Source organism: Pristis pectinata, chromosome 5 (genome assembly GCF_009764475.1).
Source record: "Pristis pectinata isolate sPriPec2 chromosome 5, sPriPec2.1.pri, whole genome shotgun sequence".
Classification (NCBI taxonomy): domain Eukaryota; kingdom Metazoa; phylum Chordata; class Chondrichthyes; order Rhinopristiformes; family Pristidae; genus Pristis; species Pristis pectinata.
In genome coordinates, this window is record NC_067409.1 from 85,890,088 (window position 1) to 85,909,440 (window position 19,353).

Sequence of the window (19,353 nt, forward strand, 5' to 3'; positions counted from 1 at the left end):
TAGTTCACTTTAAGCAATAATGAACTTGTATTATTCTTCAGAGAATTCAATGAATAGTTTGAATATTCTCACCCAATGTGGGATTTAGGATTCAATTTGGCATTTAAAAATAAATCCGCAATCTTCAAAAAAAAAGCAATACCAAAACAAATTTTCTGAAGTTAATTAAGGGGAGGGCTGAGCAGAAGGGAGCTGTGGCCTCCTTGATGTTGGCAGGCCTGAAGATTATAAACGTTAGTGGGTGGATATACCATTCTCCAGAAACCATTAGGTATTTGGCAGCAATATGCTTGTTCCAAAAATCATAGTTTCCACCACTGATTTTACAAAGAAACTTACTCAGAGTAAATTTGTTGACACTGGTAAGTGAAAATTTCCACAAATATTTCAACAAATTTACTGTAGGAGTCTAGCTGTAAATTGGGCATTAACTTCAGCAAATACATCATTAAAAAAAGTGGCTCCAGTCAGGTGCTTAAAGTCTACAAGAAAGGAACAAACAGAAGAATCCAGTTAGTTCCATTAATGCTTTCAGAGAAAAGAAAGGTCTTGTAAAGCACACAGTTCTAATATCATGCAAATATTAAATACCAAGGCCAAATAGTTACAATGAAGCAGGTGCTCCCTCCAGGGAAATTAAAATGCCAAGATGCACAGAGGTCACAAAATGAGACCTCTGTTGCAGTACAGTATATCACATCATTGCTGTGCTTTCCCTTGATACAGACAGAATACAGAAGTGAAACATACCAAATGTAGCAACCTTTAGTAACAGCTCTTAGTCATTTTTCCTCAATACATTCCTGGATATTCCACCCCCCACCCACAATAGGTTGGTTGATTAAATCAACAAATGCCAGTTAGATACCCTCAAAAACCTGATCCGATGGTTTGGAATGGATCTGACTGCTTGGAAAGCATTTAGGGCTAGGAGCACCATTTCTGGAGACCCAACATGCTGCAAATGAAGGGTTGAGATTAGTTATTTCATGATATTGAAAGGGCATTTAAAAATTGTGAAGTATTGATTTTCCCAATCCTGAACAATTCAAAACTACTGCATATTTTAAGTACACTAAAGTGTCAACTGACCAAGTAAACTGTGTGGCTGTGAACCATTGACTTAGAGTATTGAGACCGTGTACTCCTCTGAGCTGGGGAATAAAGATTTAGCTTGTACTGCATCCTATGGTGCAGATCTTATAGGATAGTTCATATTGTTAGGGGTCAAAAGCTGGATCACAACTTCATCAACTAAAATTTCCTATCCAAATACCACAGATTTTTTTATTTTGGGATCTGGGCACCACTAGCAAGGCCAGTATTTTGCCTTGTCCTTAATTGCTCCCGAGAAGGTGTTGGTGAGCTGCCCTCTGGTGAAGGTACTCCCAGTGCTTACTGATGGGAAGTTCTAAGATTTAGACCCAAAGACTGGTTTGTGGGGGTGGAGAGGGAGAAACATTCAAGTGGCAGTATTCCCATGCATCCAATGCCCTTGTCCTTTTTGGTGATAGAGGCCATGGGTTTGGGAGGCACTATCAGAGGAACTGCAGTGCATTTTGTAGATGCTATGTACTGGAGTCTCTGCACACTGTTGGAGGAGGAAATGAAGATTTACAGTAATTGATGGGTGCCAATTAAGCAGGTTTGTGAATGATATTGAGCTTCCCAAGAGCAAATTGTGGTTATTCCATCACAATCCTAACTTCAGAAATGCTTCTTGGGGTGGGGGGGGGGGTTATTACAAGTTGAGTCACTACACAACACACAGCCTTTGCCTTGCTCTTGTAGCTGGTCTCCTTGCATGATATTGTTGTTGAATGTCATGTGTAGGATGTCAAGTATAGGTAGGTGTCAGGATAGTGCCAACATAATCAAAAGATCCAATGATCACAGGTCCTTCAGCATAACTAACTACCAAACTTTCTACTAACTACCAAACTTTCTAATTAATGCACTGCATCTCAAGTGTGTGCATGTGCATGCGCACATTGGGGTGTGAAGGAATTAGTTTTGGGTCGAAACATCGACAAGTCCTTTCCACACACAGATGCTGTTTGACCCGCTGAGTTCCTCCAGCAGATTGTTTGTTACTGTCTTTTGACCAGTGTTAAGAGATTTCCACACAAAAAAAAGGAAATAAAAGCTCAGCGTAGCACGTGCTTAAAAAAAAACCTCATCTTTTTGTTTAAGTTTTACTCACAACTCATTTGTTAGCTTTCATCACACGAACCGAGCCCAAGCCCTGCACTTAAGTGGGCTTCAAAATATATCTCTAGCATTAACAGCAATGGAGGACAATTGTGTGGTCAGAAGCTGCAAATCCTACTTTCAACTGGATTAAAGAACACACTGGCAAATTGGGTCTCAAATGATAGGCCTGTGCAGAACATTATGAAATTAAAACAAACTGCAGAAAACATTTGAGCATTTTCTGTATTCCTTACTGCCAGTGAAGAAAATATGTTCGACATTGCTTTATAGAAGATAATGAATTATGCATCAGCATATTTTATTCCATTGTGGTTTTACTGACCTTCAACAACTTACAAGGGGATAAACCTGCTCCCTAGAAGTAAATGACAGATTAAAATATCTTTGCCATTTTAATCTTCACCCACAAGATACATGTTCCTCTTGCAGAGATGGGTAAACACCATTGTGAAACATTCTAATGCATTGCCCACCCACTCCCCAAGTACATTTCATTCTGTCCCTCCAGATTCATGGAGTATTACAGATTGACAATGGCTTTAGTGTAATTGATAGCAGTGATCCCAAAAGATGTCCATGTTATTTTTAACAGGAGCTCGTTCACATCATCTTATCTCAACTTGAAACAGCATCATGATTTTTCAGTATTTAGCATAACCAGCCCTTAGATATCCCATTTCCTATATGGAAATCTTGCTGGGTGTACTGAAAAAAAGCATCCAGTCTCTTTCCCATTCCCGACAGAAACTGTGTCCTCAACAGATTATTTGTTCTTTATTCTTGTCTCTGTAGCCTCTGATCCCATTCACAAGCTTTTTATTTTGAATAAAGCAAAATTTAGAGAACTTTAACATTGGAATTTGCTAATAATATTCAAGAACAGCTATGGAAAGTAAAGTGAGTAGGTCAATGATCACACAAATGCCTGGTGCATTGGAAGATAACTGCATACAAAGACTGTGGATAATACTTAGGGCAATAGTTTCAAGAAGTACAGGTTAGATGAAAGTTTTTGCCAAGTTATTAACCGGATACATTAGCATCACAACTAAAGTAACTTCAATGCCCAACCACAGGAAATAGGAGCAATGAAATCCTGTTGTTTTAACAAAAAATTGTTTGGAATTACAGTATCGTATTACTGTAAACCACCCAAAATGAATTCAGTCCCAGCAATTACACATTTGGAAAATATTTCAGAAAGGCCATAATTAATAAACAGATTAAAATAACATTTCCTGTCTTTAAGATTTTGACACATTCCATAGAAAAATTTACTTAGTTCTGCTAGCCCTCCAGCACCTCCCTCAAAGCCAATTTTTTTTTCTTAATCCATTTATTTTTTGGGATACGGGTGTCACTGGCAAGGCCAGCATTTATTGCCCATCTCTAACTGCCCCCAAAATGGAAATGGGCAAGAAAAAAAACAGGCAAGTAACAAGCTGCCTTTTTGAGGCACTATAGTCTGTAAAGTGCTCAAACAATGCTATTGGATAGGAAATTACAGGATTTAGACCCAGTGACAGTGATATATACATGAATCAGAATGGTGTGTAACTTAGAAGCATTCCCATATGTCATAAGACACAGGAGCAGAGTTAGGCCATTCAGCGCATTGAGTCTGCTCCACCATTCGATCATGGCTAATTTATTTCTCCCTCTCAACACCACTCTCTCGCCTTCTCCCTATAACCTTTGATGCCCTTACTAATTAAGAATTTATCAACCTCCGCTCTAAATACACCCAGTGACTTGGCCTCCATAGCCATCTGTGGCAACGAATTCCACAGATTCACCACCCTCTGGCTAAAGAAATTCCTCCTCAACCCTAAAGGGATGCACTTCTATTCTGAGACTGCCTTCTGGTGCTAGACTCTCCCACTACTAGAAACATCCTCTCTATCTAGGCCCCCCCACCCCCTGCCCACTTCATCCTTCTTAACTCCAGCAAGTACAGGCCCAGACCCATCAAATGCTCTTCAACAGTTAACCCTTTCATTCCCAGGATCATTCTTGTGAACCTCCTCTGGACCCTTGCCAATTCCAGCACATCCTTCCTTAGATATGGGGCCCAATACTGCTCACAACACTCCAAATGTGGCTGACCAATGCCTTGTAAAGCCTCAGCATTAAATCCTTGCTTTTATTTTCTAGTCCTCTCAAAATGAATGCTAACATTGCATTTGCCTTCCTTACTACTGACTCAACCTGCAAGTTAACCTTTAGGGAATCCTGCACTAGGACTCTTGAGTCCTTTTGCACCTCCAATTTCTGAATTTGCTCCCCGTTTAGAAAATAGTCTATGCCTTTATTCCTTCTACCAAAGTGCATGACCATACACTTCCCTATGTTGTATTCCATCTGCCATTTTTGTCCATTCTCCCAACCTGTCCAAGTCCTTCTGCAGACTCCCTGCTTCCTCAACACTACCTGCCCCTCCACCTATCTTTTTATCATCCACAAACTTCACAACAAAGCCCTCAATTCAGTCATCCAGATCATTAATGTACAACGTGAAAAGTAGTGGACCCAACACAGACTCCTATGAACACCACTAGTCACCGGTAGCCAACCAGAAAAGGCCCCTTTTATTCCCACTCTTTGCCTTCTGCCAGTCAGCCAATCTTTTATCCATGCTGGTACCTTTCCTGTAATACCATGGGCTCCTATCCTATCTAGCAGCCTCATGTGCAGCACCTTGTTAAAGGCCTTCTGAGAATCTAAGTAAACAACATCCACTGACTCTCCTTTGTCTATCCTGCCTGTTACTTCCTTAAAGAATTCCAACAGATTTGTCAGGCAAGATCTCCCCTTAAGGAAACCATGCTGACTTCGGCTTATTTTATCATGTGCTTCCAAGTACCCCAAAACCTCATCCTTAATAATGGACTAACATCTTCCCAACCAGTGAAGTCAGGCTAACTGGCCTATAATTTCCTGTCTTTTGCCTCCCTCCCTTCTTAAAAAGAGTGGAGTAACATTTGTGATTTTCCAGTCTTCTGGAACCATTCCGGATCTAGTGATTCTTGCAAGATCACCATTAATGCCTCCATAATCTCTTCAGCTACCTCTTTCAGAACCTTGAGGTGTAGTACATCAGTCCATGTGACCTACCTACCTTCAGACCTTTCAGCTTCCCAATTACTTTCTCCCTAGTAATAGCGACACTTCTGCCCCCGGCTCTCTCAAATTTCTGAGCACGTTGCTAGTGTCTTCCACAGTGAAGAATGACACAAAATACTTAATCAGCTTGTCTGCCATTTCTTTGTTCCCCAGTATTACCTCTCCAGCATCATTTTCCAGCAGTCCAATGTCCACCTGCCTCTCTTTTTATATATCTGAAAAAACTTTTGGTATCCTCTTATATTATTGGCTAGCTTACCTTCATATTTCATCTTTTCTCCCCTTATTGCTTCTTTTTTTTTAAAAAATTAAAGTTGCCTTCTGTTGGTTTTTAAAGAGCTTCCAAATCCTCTAGTTTCCCATTAATTTTTTGGGATAATGTATGCTCTCTTTTGACTTTATACTGTCTTTGACTTCCCTTGTCAGCCACTGTTGCCTCATCTTCCCTTTGGAATGCTTCTTCTTTAGAATGAACTGATCCTGTGTCTTCCAAATTATTCCCAGAAACTCCTGCCATTGCTGCTCTACCATCATCCCTGCTAGGGTCTCCTTCCAATCAACTTTGGCTAGCTTCTCTCTCATGCCTCTGTAGTTACCTTTACTTAACTAATACATCCGATTTTACCTTCTCCCCCTCAAACTGCAGGGTGAATTCTATCATATTATGATCACTTCCTCCTAAGGATTTCTTTACCTTAAGTTCCCTAATCAAATCTGGTTCATTGCACAACACCAAATCCAGAATTGCCTTTTCCCTAGTGGGCTCAGCCACAAGCTGCTCTGAAAAGCCATCTCGGAGGCATTTTACAAATTCCTTCTCTTGGGATCCAGTACCAAGATGATTTTCCCAATCTATCTGCATATCAAAATCCCCTATGACCACCATAACAATGCCCTTCTTATATGCCTTTTCATTCTCCTGTTGTAATTTGTACCCCACATCCTGGCTACTACTTGGAGTGCTTTCCACCACTTTGCTGTTGATTGAGATTGGGCAGTATTTATCCAGATTGGATTAACATACAGGACGTCCCTGGACAATCTGCCACATGACTGGGTAGATATGTGTATTGTAACACTACAGGAACAACTTGGTTAGAGATCCAGCTAGTTTTGGTGCTCAGGTCTCCAGTACTAAAGCTGGGATGTTGTCTGGTTCCAGAGCCTTCGTTGTACCCAGTTCCCTCAGTTTCTTGCAGATTGAATCAAACTGGCTGAAGAGTGGCTTCTGCAATAGTGGAGATCTCAAAAGGAAGTCCAGATGGACCACCAACTTAGCTGAAAGATGGTTGCAAATATTTCAGGCTTTTGTACTCACAAGCTGGGTCACCCCATCATTCAGGATGGGCATGTTTTTGGAACAACCTCTTCCTCCCAGTAACTGTTTAATTGTCCAGTACCATTCAAAACCAGATGCGACAGGTCTGCCCAAGCCTTCATTGATAGTGAGAATCTTCAGCTGTGTTTAGCATGCATCTCGTCTCGCATTGCTACTGTAAGGCTGCACCTGGTTTTTAGTTGTGCCTGGCACATCCTTCTGCACCTCTCATCAAGCTAGGGTTGATACCCCGTCTCAATAATAATGGTGCAACAAGCCAAAAGCAGCACATGGACACTCAGTTTAGAGCTACCAGATTTGTTCTGAGTCTACATTTTGCACAAATGCCACACATGTTGGAAGATGCCCCATTTTCATACGAAGGACTTTGTCACTTCTCCCAGTGCTATGAGGGATGGATGCATTTGGCACAAGTAGATTGATGAGGATGAAGTCAAGCAGAGTAATCCCTCATGTTGGTTCATTCACTACCTTCCATAAATTTTAGTTTCCAAATTCAATGTCACATGGTACATCAGGTTTTATTCTCTCTCAATTTGGTACAATTGAGTAGCTTGTTAGATTATTTCAGAGAGAGTTTTTTTTAAAAGAAAGAAAAGCTCAACCACACAGTGTCGGTCTGTAGTCACATATAGGCCAGACCAGGTAAGGATGTCAGATTTCCTGTTTCGAGAACCAGAGAGGTTTTAATGACAATCTAGTGACTACAGTCAGCATCTTGACTAAGGCCAGATGTTCTTCCAAATTCCAGAATGTTGATCTGAATTTAAATTCCAGTAACGCTGTCCTGGGGTCTGTCTAATCTCTGGATTGTTAGTTCAGACTCAAGGATTACTTGTATGGTAACTTACCACAGCACCATCTCTGTAAACCTGGCCCACTCACACATTCTAACATGATGCTAGCACCTCTGCTGCTGTGCAATGAGATTAGCCAATACAGCAAAGAATAATCAAATCCAAAATTTACCTGATTTTAAAGGCTTAATAATGTTATTTTAAGCTCTCTGGTGGAATGCATTATTTTAGTCAAAAGTACACAGTTAAAAATGGGATTGAAAGATGCTTGTACTGAGCATTAATGAATACTATGGGCCATGACACTCTTGGAAGCCAAGAATGAGATATGGCTAACACACATTTTAGATGTGTCCCTATAGATTTACAAGGGTACTAATTTTCATTCGACATCAATAAGGCTAAGAGCAGCTACTTGAAAAGATGATGCAGCTCTTTCAAAAAGCAGTTCACGAAATTCAAGGTGCATTTACAGAAAACAAAGAAAAATGGAAGGTTTACAGATGCTGCCTGACCTGCTGAACAGCACTTCTATTTCAGGTTTCCAATAACCACTTTGTATTTAGATAATCTTTTAACCCAAAGATATAATCCCAAGATGTTAAGGATGTACTAAGTGAAATGGAATGCTGTCCTAAAGAGACTAGGAACCATGATCAAAAGAGGGTTTTAACAGGAGGATGGAAGAATTTAAATGGGAAACACCAATTTGAGGCCAACTTGGTACAATATTAAAACCTGACATGACCAATTAGAACCCGACTTGAGCCAGAGCACTTCTAAAATTTCCATGCCCGATTATTACCATAAACATACAGTTTCAAACAAGCTATTCACGAAGGGCAGGAAAATCATCCCAGGCTGGACCAAGTACAAAACCAAGCCAGCATCATGCAGCCTGAGTCGACCCAAACATGACATATAGCATTGGGCTCAGGTCAGTTAACAAGGCTTTGATATCAATGCAGTGCCAGGATTAGGCAAGATAGAAGGGAAGGAATGATGGAAGACGTTGTTAAAGACAGGAAAGGTTTAAATCATGCACCACAAAAAGGAATTTAAAACTTTTGGGCCTGGGGGAGAAAAGGGAAGGGCCAGCATGAACAAGGTGCTGGCAAAAGTGGTTTTGGTACAGGTTGAGATATCACCACCAAACCTTGGATTAGCTTAATTTTGTGAAGTGTGATTGATGCGAGACTGTTATGGAGAGTGCTGGACCAACTGAATCTCAAGATAAATCAAGGTATGAATAGGGGCTTTAACTGCAGATGGAATAAGGAAAGAGATCAGAAAGCCAGATTACAGGGGCAGAAGCAGATATGTTTGCCCAGTGGGGGCAGGAACTCAGTTTGGGGGCGAAGAGGATGGTAATGTTGTGAGAAGTCTTGTTTAGCAAGGGAGGGTGACAGATTAGATGGCTGGAATACAGAGTTTGAATAGTGGGTCTGATCTTTCCAGTTGGTCCTTGGAGAGAAGTACAGCTCAGATAACATGTCAGACAAGCACACAAGAGACCGTGGAGGAACCAAGAATGTTGACATTCAGTGCAGCTGGGTTTTAGCACATGTATGGAACCTGACCACAGCATAACAAATGACACAGGTAATAAACATCAGAAACAACATATGAAGAAAGGAGCAGAAGTAGGTCACCTGGTCCATCAAACCTACCCTGCCAATCAATACAATCATGGATTATCTTCCCAGGCCTCAACCCTTCTTCTGTGCCAGTTCCCCATCGCTCTCACTTACATGATCCATCTAAAATAACTTATCCGTAAACACTTCCAGTGATCCAGCCTTCTCAACCCAGCAGAGTAGAAAATTCCAGGTGATTCACCACCTCCTCCAAGAAGAGTGTGCAGATGAAAGTGATGTTGCTGTAGATGGATCCAGGGTGGAATAAGAAGCCATTATAAAGGATACACTGGCAACAATGATATAAGTAAAACTGAAACAAGTGGTATTAAGCTCAATACAAATCCCAGAGCATCAGAAAAACTGCATGTTTGATAGGAAACAAAGATTCGACAAGAAACGACAGATGAAGATTGAAGTCAGCATTCAGATGCAAAGAAAATTGCATTTGGGAGACCAGATATTTTGAACTTTGATCTGGTAAAAGATTGTAAAGACCCAGATCAAAAAAAATAAGGATGCAGTAACCAATGGGAAAATGAAGTTCATCAAAATCACCAGATAAAAATCTCCTCTTTTCAGATATTGTCCTAACATGTGCTTTGCATGAAGATTCTGGACAGCTCCCTTAGAAAATGCTCTTCTAGATCCCTCTCAATAACCCTTGAATACAGAGGAGTGGAGTTGACAGCATAAATGTTTTTTTTAAATTGAAGAAATATCAGTCCAGTTTCCACTTCCCCCCCCCACCGAAGTTTTTGGTTTCTTTTGGTTCATTATCAATTTTTTTTTTTGATTTGGGGGTTCTTTTCTCATATAATTAAATCTCTTTTCAATCTTTCCTTTTATATTATGTTCACTTAAGAAAGCGGGAGGTCTAGATTACTTTCTTCTACTCCTTGTGATTATATATATTAACTGTTATGATTCTTACCCTGATCTCTTTGCACCATGTATCATTACTAATGTTATATATGTTATTTTGTACTAATCTGAAATTAATGGAAAGATTGAAACAGAAAGGAGAATGCTCTTCTTTACAGTTTTGTTACTGAATTCCTCTCCTCCTCCCCACCCCCCCACTGGATACCACTTTCAGCAAGTCAATTTCATCAGCTGAAATCTCCCTCTGCTTCTAGGAAGAATTCTATTCTCAGTTTGATCTTAGGGCACAGACACTTCAAAAGAAAGGAAATGCTCATTTTATGGAGACACCTTACGCTTTGCTGTGCAGTTTTTTTTAAATCTCACAATGGGTCTATAATTTAATAACTAGTGAATTTATCCCCAATAACCCTCACTAAAGCAAAGTTCCAGCTTTGTTCTTTCACCCACAAGAGCTCCATTGCATTCAATCAGATGCTATTCTTAAGAATAAATGAATGAATAAGTTAAAATATTACATGTGCATCCACTTTTCCATTTATGTTATTTCCAACTCTTACAATCTATTACAATGTTGTGGATCTATCTGTCAATGAAGGATCTCGACCTGAAACATCGACCATCCATTTCCCTCCATAGATGCTGCCTGATCCTCCAGCATTTTGTGTTGCTCCGCAATGTTGTGGAAATTTTTTGCAATAAGTTCTTTCTGCAAACTGCAAATATAAATGCATTCTCCTATTTTATATGGGATTTTGTTGCCACCCTACCTCCCCAACTATCAGGTTTAAGAGGTTTTGTATGGTTTCCTCTGTGTTCCCAGAGGAAAAAGGACTAGCTCACATCTCAATGTTTCAGTAACTGAGTTATTTAAGGATAATAGCAATGTTATTTTAATATCTAGTCATCAGCCACTTAGTTACAAGATTATAAGGAAATAGGAGCTGGGGTAGACCACTCAGCCCCTCAGACCTGCCCCACTATCCAATACAATTATGGTTATCTGCCCCAGGCTTCAATTCCTCTTCTGTGCCAGATTCCCACTGCCCCCAATTCCCTCATCTACTTTTTAAGATACCATCATGATCTAGCCTCCACAACTTTCCAAGGTAGTGAATGCCAGAGTTTCTCCACCCCATGAGAAAAAAAATTCCTACACTCCTCAGTTTTAAAGAACTGCCACCTAATCTTGAAACCATGTCTCCTCATTCAAGATTCACTCAGTACTGGAAACACTGACATCTACCCCGTCATGCTTACATTCTATTCTTGTACACTTTTTCTCCCCCTCAATTAAGCACACAGTACACCAGAAACACTGAACTTTTAAGACATATTGCTGGTCTCTTCAGTACACACCTTGTAGTGTGTAAAATAGCTTTCCCAATCAAATGGGCTAAATACCACGCAAAGGAACTGCTGTTGTTCAAACACAGGAATGGGAGTAGGCCATTTAATCCTTTGAGTTTTTTTTCTACCATTTGATAAAATCTGAGATTGATCTGTTGATCAAATCTCAAAGTTAAAATTAGTAACTGACTGAGTATAAATTTCTATCTGCAGAGTGATAAACACTGCCCAATCCATCACAGGCTCATCAATTCCTTCCATCTTCATGGTGCATTGCCTCAAGGTGGCTAATCATATCATTAAGAATGTCTGTCACTCTGGCCATTCCCTTTCCTCTCTTCTACCTTCTGGAAAGAAGCTTGAAAGCCCAGATGACCAGACTCAAGAATAGCTTCTTCCCTACTACTATCAGACTTCTGAACTCTCTCACATAGCCATTCTGGGAATGTTGCCACATTCCGACTCTTAAATCTTCCTTTCTTGGTTATTCCATTATTGTCACTCTAGCTTACTTTTTCCACTACTATCCTTGCACCATTTTGTTGTTCTGCGCTTGCTGCATTTATTATTACCATGAATACTGTTTATTCTGAGTTTCATGTGAGCAAGGAATTTCATTGCACCCTGGTGTATATGCCAATAAACTAATCTGAAATTTTGCATACAAAATAGTTTCCTACTTTCACTTTTGAAAGATCTCGTGCTAATACTTAGGTTTTAAATCACTGGTTTTGAAGTCCTCGGCCAGCAGAAATAGTTTTCTTCCATCAGCTCCTTTGACAGTTAGAAAATATTTTGATCAAAACAAACCAGAAGCCCAATCCAAACAACCAACCTGCACAATTTAACTCTTTTAGCTTCAGTATTATTCTAAAGCTAAAAGGATTAAATACGTCTTACTGAACCACTATCTATCCTTTTCCAAGTTTAGTCCTCTGGTCACAAGTCCAGCATTTCATTAGCCTTCTTCAACCCATCCATGGAATTCTAATGATTTATAATCATGTTATTTCATACTTTTACTGTTCCTAGCTTTTCACTGTTTAGATTATACAGAGGATTATACACTCACTTATTAAATCATTTGCCACAGTTTTTGCTAATTAAGTCTATTGATACATCATTGTTACTTTGATATAAAATTAGAAAGACATTTAAATCAAAAGATGTATATTTTACTTTTGTTTTATTCATCATTTTACAAACTTCTTGCAGCAAGACTTTTATGCATCAGTCCCAACTCAATAAGTAGCAGTCTCATCCCAGTCAGAAGACTATGGGCTTCAATGATAATATCAGAGACTTCTGTGCATTATTTACACCCATGGTGCACAACATAGGGCTTGTCAGTCACATCCAGCATGGAAGATATCACTTTCTGGCCTGCTAACGAGTTTTATACGAGTTGCCTGAATATCCAGAACCAAGTCCCAACCCCTGCCATTCATGCTTATAGACAAACACTGGCTCCTAGTTAACCGATGTTTCAATTTTATAACTCTTATCCAGGATTTCAAATCCCACCATTATTTTGCCTATTCCTGATCTTACTGCTCCAGTGCTGGCAGTCTTAATTTTAACTACTCAGGCCATAAACTCTGGTATTCCCTTCTAAATCTCTCCAACTCTTTGATCAAACCTTCCATTATCTGTTCTGATAGGGCTAAACAATGTATTTTGTTCAATAATGCCTGTTAAGTACCTGGAGGTGCTTTTATAATTTAAAAGTGGAATATAAATGAATGTTATTGCAGCACTCCTGACAGAGAACGTAGCATGTATTTTTCCAGTCACGCAGTTCTCATGATTGGAAAGGACATAGTGCAAGGATTTGTGGCACTTTCCATCTCATTAATAAAATCCTAACAAAAAGAACATTCAAAAACGTATCAGTGTAGATTTTTGGCCCAAGTAGCTGAAATTAAGACTGCCGGCCTTGGAGCAATAAGTTCAGGGATGTTCAGCTCTAGAATTGGAAGTAACAGTCTGTGTGCGTGTCTGAGTTATAGGGCAACAGTAGATTATGAAGGAGGAGGAGGTGAAACTATGGTGGGATTTGAAATCCTGGATGAGAGTTCTAAAATTGAACCAGTGTTGGTTTTCATCACTCAGTTAACAACCTGTTAAATCAAGAATCAAACATGAGGTTTGAGGCACTAAATCTCTACTATATAACACATGTCAAATAAAGATTTTAAACAAGATTTTGGAAACTGGAGGGGCTAACCTACTTCTCAGCTTTATTGACCAAATGCCTCCGAATGGGGAAGCTCACGGAAAATGCCATCATCTCATTACAATACGAGGCAGAAAATGATACACATGCTCAAAAATAAAATTCTCAGTATTACGTTCCTTAGTATTAAGTGCTTTAGGCAGCCACTATTTGCATGATCAGACAACTCTAGAAATTTAATTTAGTGATTTTTTTGAGAAGTTCCTTATATCAGAATCAAATATAGAAAATTACGTATCCACAAGCTATCAAGTGTTATGGGTTTTGTTTGAAAGGTCACCTCCACGCTCAACTAGAAATAAACACTAACTCTCTCCTACCACATTAGTTGGTGACTAACATCTTGATGTGTGGTAAAGATGATTCTATTTATATTTCGTACATTTTCAAAGGTAATGGGCATGTGGAAACCACACAAAAAATGACGACAAAAAGTCATCAAGTAGGACGATGAAAAGTCATCATGTAGGAAGGTTCATGCCTGACCATCTATTACATCTTATATGCATTAGAGGAAAAACCAAAAAGTACTCTATTGTCCTTTAGAATACTCACTTCTCTCAGACTGATCATCTCTCACTCCTCCAAACTGCGATGACCACCCACTCTATGAATAGCTACCAATCTCCACATGGCCCCATACTCTGGAAAATTAGCTTAAAATGTGAATCTGCTGCAGATAGCTATTCAGCAGGCTACTTCATCACAATGATAAACTGGAATTTCTCATCTCCAATTTTAAAGCCACATCACACAGGGAAGGAGAGGGAATTACCATATGGAAAGTTGGGGGGGGGGGGCCAGAGGGACAAAGGAAAGAGGAGGTGGAAGAAAGACAATGGTGCAGCAGTGACTGTTGGCTCCAGTGAACCTGACCTCCGATGCTGTCTGTGGTTTAAAATGTTCTCCGTGACTGTATGGGTTTCATCCTGATGCTTTAGTTTCCTCCCACATTCCAAACACATGTTGGTTGTGGAGTTAATTGGTGACTATAACTTGCCCCTGGTGTAGATGGATTGCAGTAAAAAAAGAAATCAGGGAGGAAATTAATGGGCATAAGAGTGAAAGAGAAAGCTAGTCGGTTACAGGGAAATAAGTAGAAGAATGAAGGAGAATAAAGACTAATGGAAACGCTCCAAGAGCTGACATCAACTTGATGGTACAAATAGCCTCCTATGCTTTGAGACAGATAATGATACAAGTAATAGGATTGCTATTCCAAAGAGTTGCCACAGAAAGAACAATATACCAAATAACTTCTGTGCTTTATGATCCTAAACCTCCTATTTTTCCAATTTAAATTTCAGCCTTGCAGATTTAATTACTAATTTATCCACGCGCACATTCAGAAAGACCCTAAATACTGTGACCCATGTCAAACAGGAAATGACCAAATAAGTAACTGTTGGATGGAAACCCCAGCGTAGGAAAGCCCATGGTCAGTGGATCTAATTAAACTAGAACAAGAAAAGCATAAATAGCCCAATGCTTTCATTGGGGTTTTAGGTACATTCCCTTTTAGCTGCAATTATTTAAAATGGAAATAACACTTTCTTGTGTATTCCAGGCACAGCCCACTTTACAATGCAATTTCAATCTGATGCGGACAAAAAACACTTTTGCTTTAGTTTTTCAGACGTTATTCGAAGTCAGAACTATCGTAATGCAATATACGTGGTTCATTCTTGGTCTGTTTGACTCTAGAGTGTTTTATTTCTCATTACCTAAAGCATTAACACGCAAATCACAATTATTATTCTCTTCAAACTAAATCACACAATATGTTTGACGTTTTGTTGAAACGAATACATTGCTAGAAATTTAAAATACTTCGAATGAAATATGAAAAAAATGTAACGTTACTATTTTGTAAGCAATACAGTTTCAAGTCAGGGAAAATGCAACTATTTACATAGCTTTAAGAATAAAGAGGCAGACTGGTCAACTGACTTTCCTCCAAAATTTCCTGCCATTTCAGGGAGGAAATCGAGATACATTTACTAGCAATACTTTCATTTATGTGGAATTATGAATGCACACCACAACTAGAAACTAGCCCAATCTCTAGGTTTTACAATAGAATAGCCTTCTCCCGGAGGACAATGGGCTACGGTCCTCCCTCTCTTTCCCCATAGAGATAACAAAGGAAAGAATCATATGTTGCAAAGGAAACACGGGGATCCCATTTTCCCCTCTTTCACTTACATTAAAGTCGATTCCGTCTCTCCTATGTGACTTTTCTCCCCGATCACATTAGTAGTGTTGACGAACCAATCTTATTTGCCAGCTTTCTTTGTCTTGCCTCCTCCTGATGGAAAATCAAAAAGCTAATGCAGTATTGTTCAGAAGAAATTTGACGACATTTTCTAGCCCGACCCCCTTACACTGCGTTGCCACCTCTCCTCATAGCTACGTCTTATGTACGAAGTGCTTCATAAATCCGAAATTGAGCAGTGCGAGGGGAGGAGCGATTGAAAACGCGTCGAAGAGCTGGCGGAGAATACCTAAACCTCCTATCCGTGCTGCCGCACCTGGACTGGCGCAGCCGAACTGCAACTCCATCGACTGCATCTGTTGCACTGTGCATCGCCTGAAAACATTGATTCTTCTGCACATTCATCTATTAAGTAATTAATAATTAAAATTATGTATTATAAAAATGTAATTGACATTATTAAAATGAACACAAAGCAAGTCATACATCTACAACCTACCAAACTTCTTAGTTTTTTTAAAGGTCACCTCCATTCTCCATTAGAAATAGATACAAGACCTTCAACACGACAAGTCTTAAATTATTTTTCTTATATTAGCAGTTCAAACCTACCAATAGGATAGCCTCTGTTTGTTCTGAAAGAACTTTCTTTGGGCCTCACGATTTGCTTATCCTCATTTGCTTAACCTCACTACTGCCTCTTGCCGTTATAATTCCTTCAATGCTACTGTATTTCAATTGCAGGCTTGTTCACCCAGCTTCTTCCAGAGAGACAAAATACATTGAGGAGCACGATTTCTGATATATTTGGTGTATAAAAATAGAGAAGTGTTACATTTTTCAGGTTAGCTTAAAAATAACCATGCTCGTTTATTCTTCTTCACATAACAAATATTTTATTTCATGCAAGTCCTAAAAGAAAGCAAATGCTAAGACAACAATTCTCTCTAAATGTAATTTAAGAATTTTAAAGCAAAAAACTGCAGAAGTTGGAAATCAGAAATAAAAATGAAATATTAGAGATACTCAGCAAGTCAGGCAGCATCTATGGAGAAAGAAATGGAATCAAAGTTTCAGACTGACAACTTTTCATCAGAACTGGGAAAAGTGACAAGTATCTTTTAAATTACAGAGAAGGAAGAGGGATGGGGAGAACAAATGGAATGGCTGTGAAAGGGTATAGACCAAGAGAATTCTAGATGACACAGATGCTGTTTGGAGGAGGTTTAAATATAGGGAGATGTATGAGGGAAGAAAAAAAAGCAATGCTGTAATTGAGAGATACAGAAGCCTGTAATTGCTGGAAATCTCAAATAAAAGAGAATTCTGGAAATATACAGCAGGTTAGATGGCATCTGTGGAGAGAGAAACACTGAGTTAATATTTCATGTGGATGACTTTATATCAGAGCTGGGCAATTTTGGCATAAACTGGAAAGGCTGGTGTTCTGTAATCAATTAATTCAATATTGGGTCCCGAGGCCTAGATGGAAGGTGAGGTGTCGTTCCTCAAGATTGAGTTCGGCTTTGTTGGGACAATGTAGGAGGCCAAAGACGGAGAGGTCAGAGTGGGATAGGGAATTCAATCTCAGGGTCACTCTTGCACTCTGAACAGAGATGCTTTGCAGATACTATTAGTGTACAATGCTGTCACCACCAATGCACATGCTGCATACAGATATGCTCCTTTCTTCCCAGCACTATATCCTCTGACTGTCCCTTGAACAATCAGTCTCCATTTTCCTGGCCTTACTGCAGTTTATGTTTCAATAAGTAAAATAATAATTTACGTTGTCTTAGCAGCACTTTCACTGCTAACACTATGTAATTATTTCATCCTATTGTATTGTTTTCTTTCAAAAAAGGATATAATCCTTTTATAATCCTTAAATGCACATGAAGCAGGTAGACTGGTTGGTCACTAAACATACCACAAGTGCCAAATGTGAATAAATTCACAAGTACATAATGTAGCGAAAATATTAAAACATCGTTCTCTGACCTACATCATCCCACTTTATTCTTTGCCCAGCTGCTTTGAGAGGCACAAGTTGCTTCCAGTCAGACATGCAATTAGCAGCTAGAAAGTCTCATTAAGGACTATTCCATTTGAATATTTGTTAACAACTGGCCTGAAAAGAGGAGTTCAGACCCTGGTGGCCTGCATTCCAGAATTTTGGGGGAGGTCAGAATGGCAATGGCACATGTGCTTGTCGCAAATGTGCTTTCAAAATTCCATAGATTCTTGAATGATTCCCACAAATTGAAAGGTGGCAAAAGTAACCCCACTATTTGCAAAAGTAACCCCACTATTTACAAAAGGATGAAAAGCAAAAACAAGGAACTATAAACTGAGTTTATGGAAACTTAGTTACTAAGGAGGTAGTAACAAGGCACAGAAAATAACAGGGCTGAGTTGAGTCAACGTGGAGTTTAAGAGGGAAACCATGTTTGTAATAAAGATAAAGGGGATATGGCATACTTGCACTTTCATTATGCCTTCTATAAGATGCCACACAAGAAGTTATTAAGTAGAATTGGAACACGTGGGACTGGGGGCATTATACTAACTTGGATTGAGGACTGATCAGCATACAAATAAACAGAGTAGCAACAAATGTGTCCTTTTTGGGTGGAAGGCTGGGACTAATAGAGTGCCACAGGGATCAGTGCTGGACCCCCAGATGTCCACAATGTATACCAATGAGTTGGATATATTACACTTTAACCCTCATCCAAGTTCACTGATGATACAAAACTAAGGGGCAATGTGTGTTATGGAGAGCATGCAGAAAGCAATATAAACAGGCTAAGTAAGGACATGGCAGGTGGAATATAATGTGGAAAATGTGAGATCATCCACTTTTGTAGGAAAAAAACTAGAAAGCAATGTATTTTTTAAACCGTGAGAGATTGAAAGATGTTGCTATTGAAAGGGACCTGTGTGTCCTTGTACATAAATAATTGTAATGTGCAGGTAAAGCAAAAGAATCAGTTAGGCAAACCATCTGTGGGTCATGATTTTATTGAAAGGCGGTGCAGATATAAGCAGCCGAATGATCTGCTCCTAACTGCATCTCCTATCTTCCTTTGTTTTTAGTTGAGTGGCCTGTGGAGAACTAGCCGAGTAAGTGGAAGGGATAGTCATGGAACATGCGTTGCTTTTAACCTGCTGGCATCAAAGCACAATCTATTTCTGAATATCAGCAAAACTGTAAATGCTGGAAATCTGAAATAAATTCTGGAAATACACAGCAGGTCAGGCTGCATCTATGGGAAGAGAAACAGGGCTGCCGTTATAGGTGGAAAACCACCTGAGCTGGGAGGGAGACAAAAGAAGCTTTTTAAGCTGTAGGAGGGGTGGAGACTCTGATAGGGTAAAACTGGGGTGACCATGGAGGTAAGCTGTAAACAAGGTTATTTGGACAATGAGTGAATGGGAGCAACTGGAGAGTGCAAATATAGTCAAAAGGACATAAACGAAAGAATGTAGGAGTTGCAAATGTAGACCAGGAAATCCATATTCAGCAGGTTGGAATGAGCATGCCCTCCACTCCC

At 39.5% G+C, this 19,353-nt stretch overlaps 1 protein-coding gene across 1 annotated transcript in view; it reads right to left on the bottom strand.

Moving 5' to 3' along the window:
- The window catches only part of si:dkey-118j18.2 (uncharacterized), a 37,370-nt gene extending 21,357 nt beyond the window's left edge, over positions 1 to 16,013 (bottom strand). The window contains exon 1 of the mRNA XM_052016449.1: positions 15,787 to 16,013. The gene's annotated coding sequence lies outside the window, so the exon portion shown is untranslated. The remainder of the gene's footprint in view (positions 1 to 15,786) is intronic.
- Between the last annotated feature and the right edge of the window lie 3,340 nt (positions 16,014 to 19,353).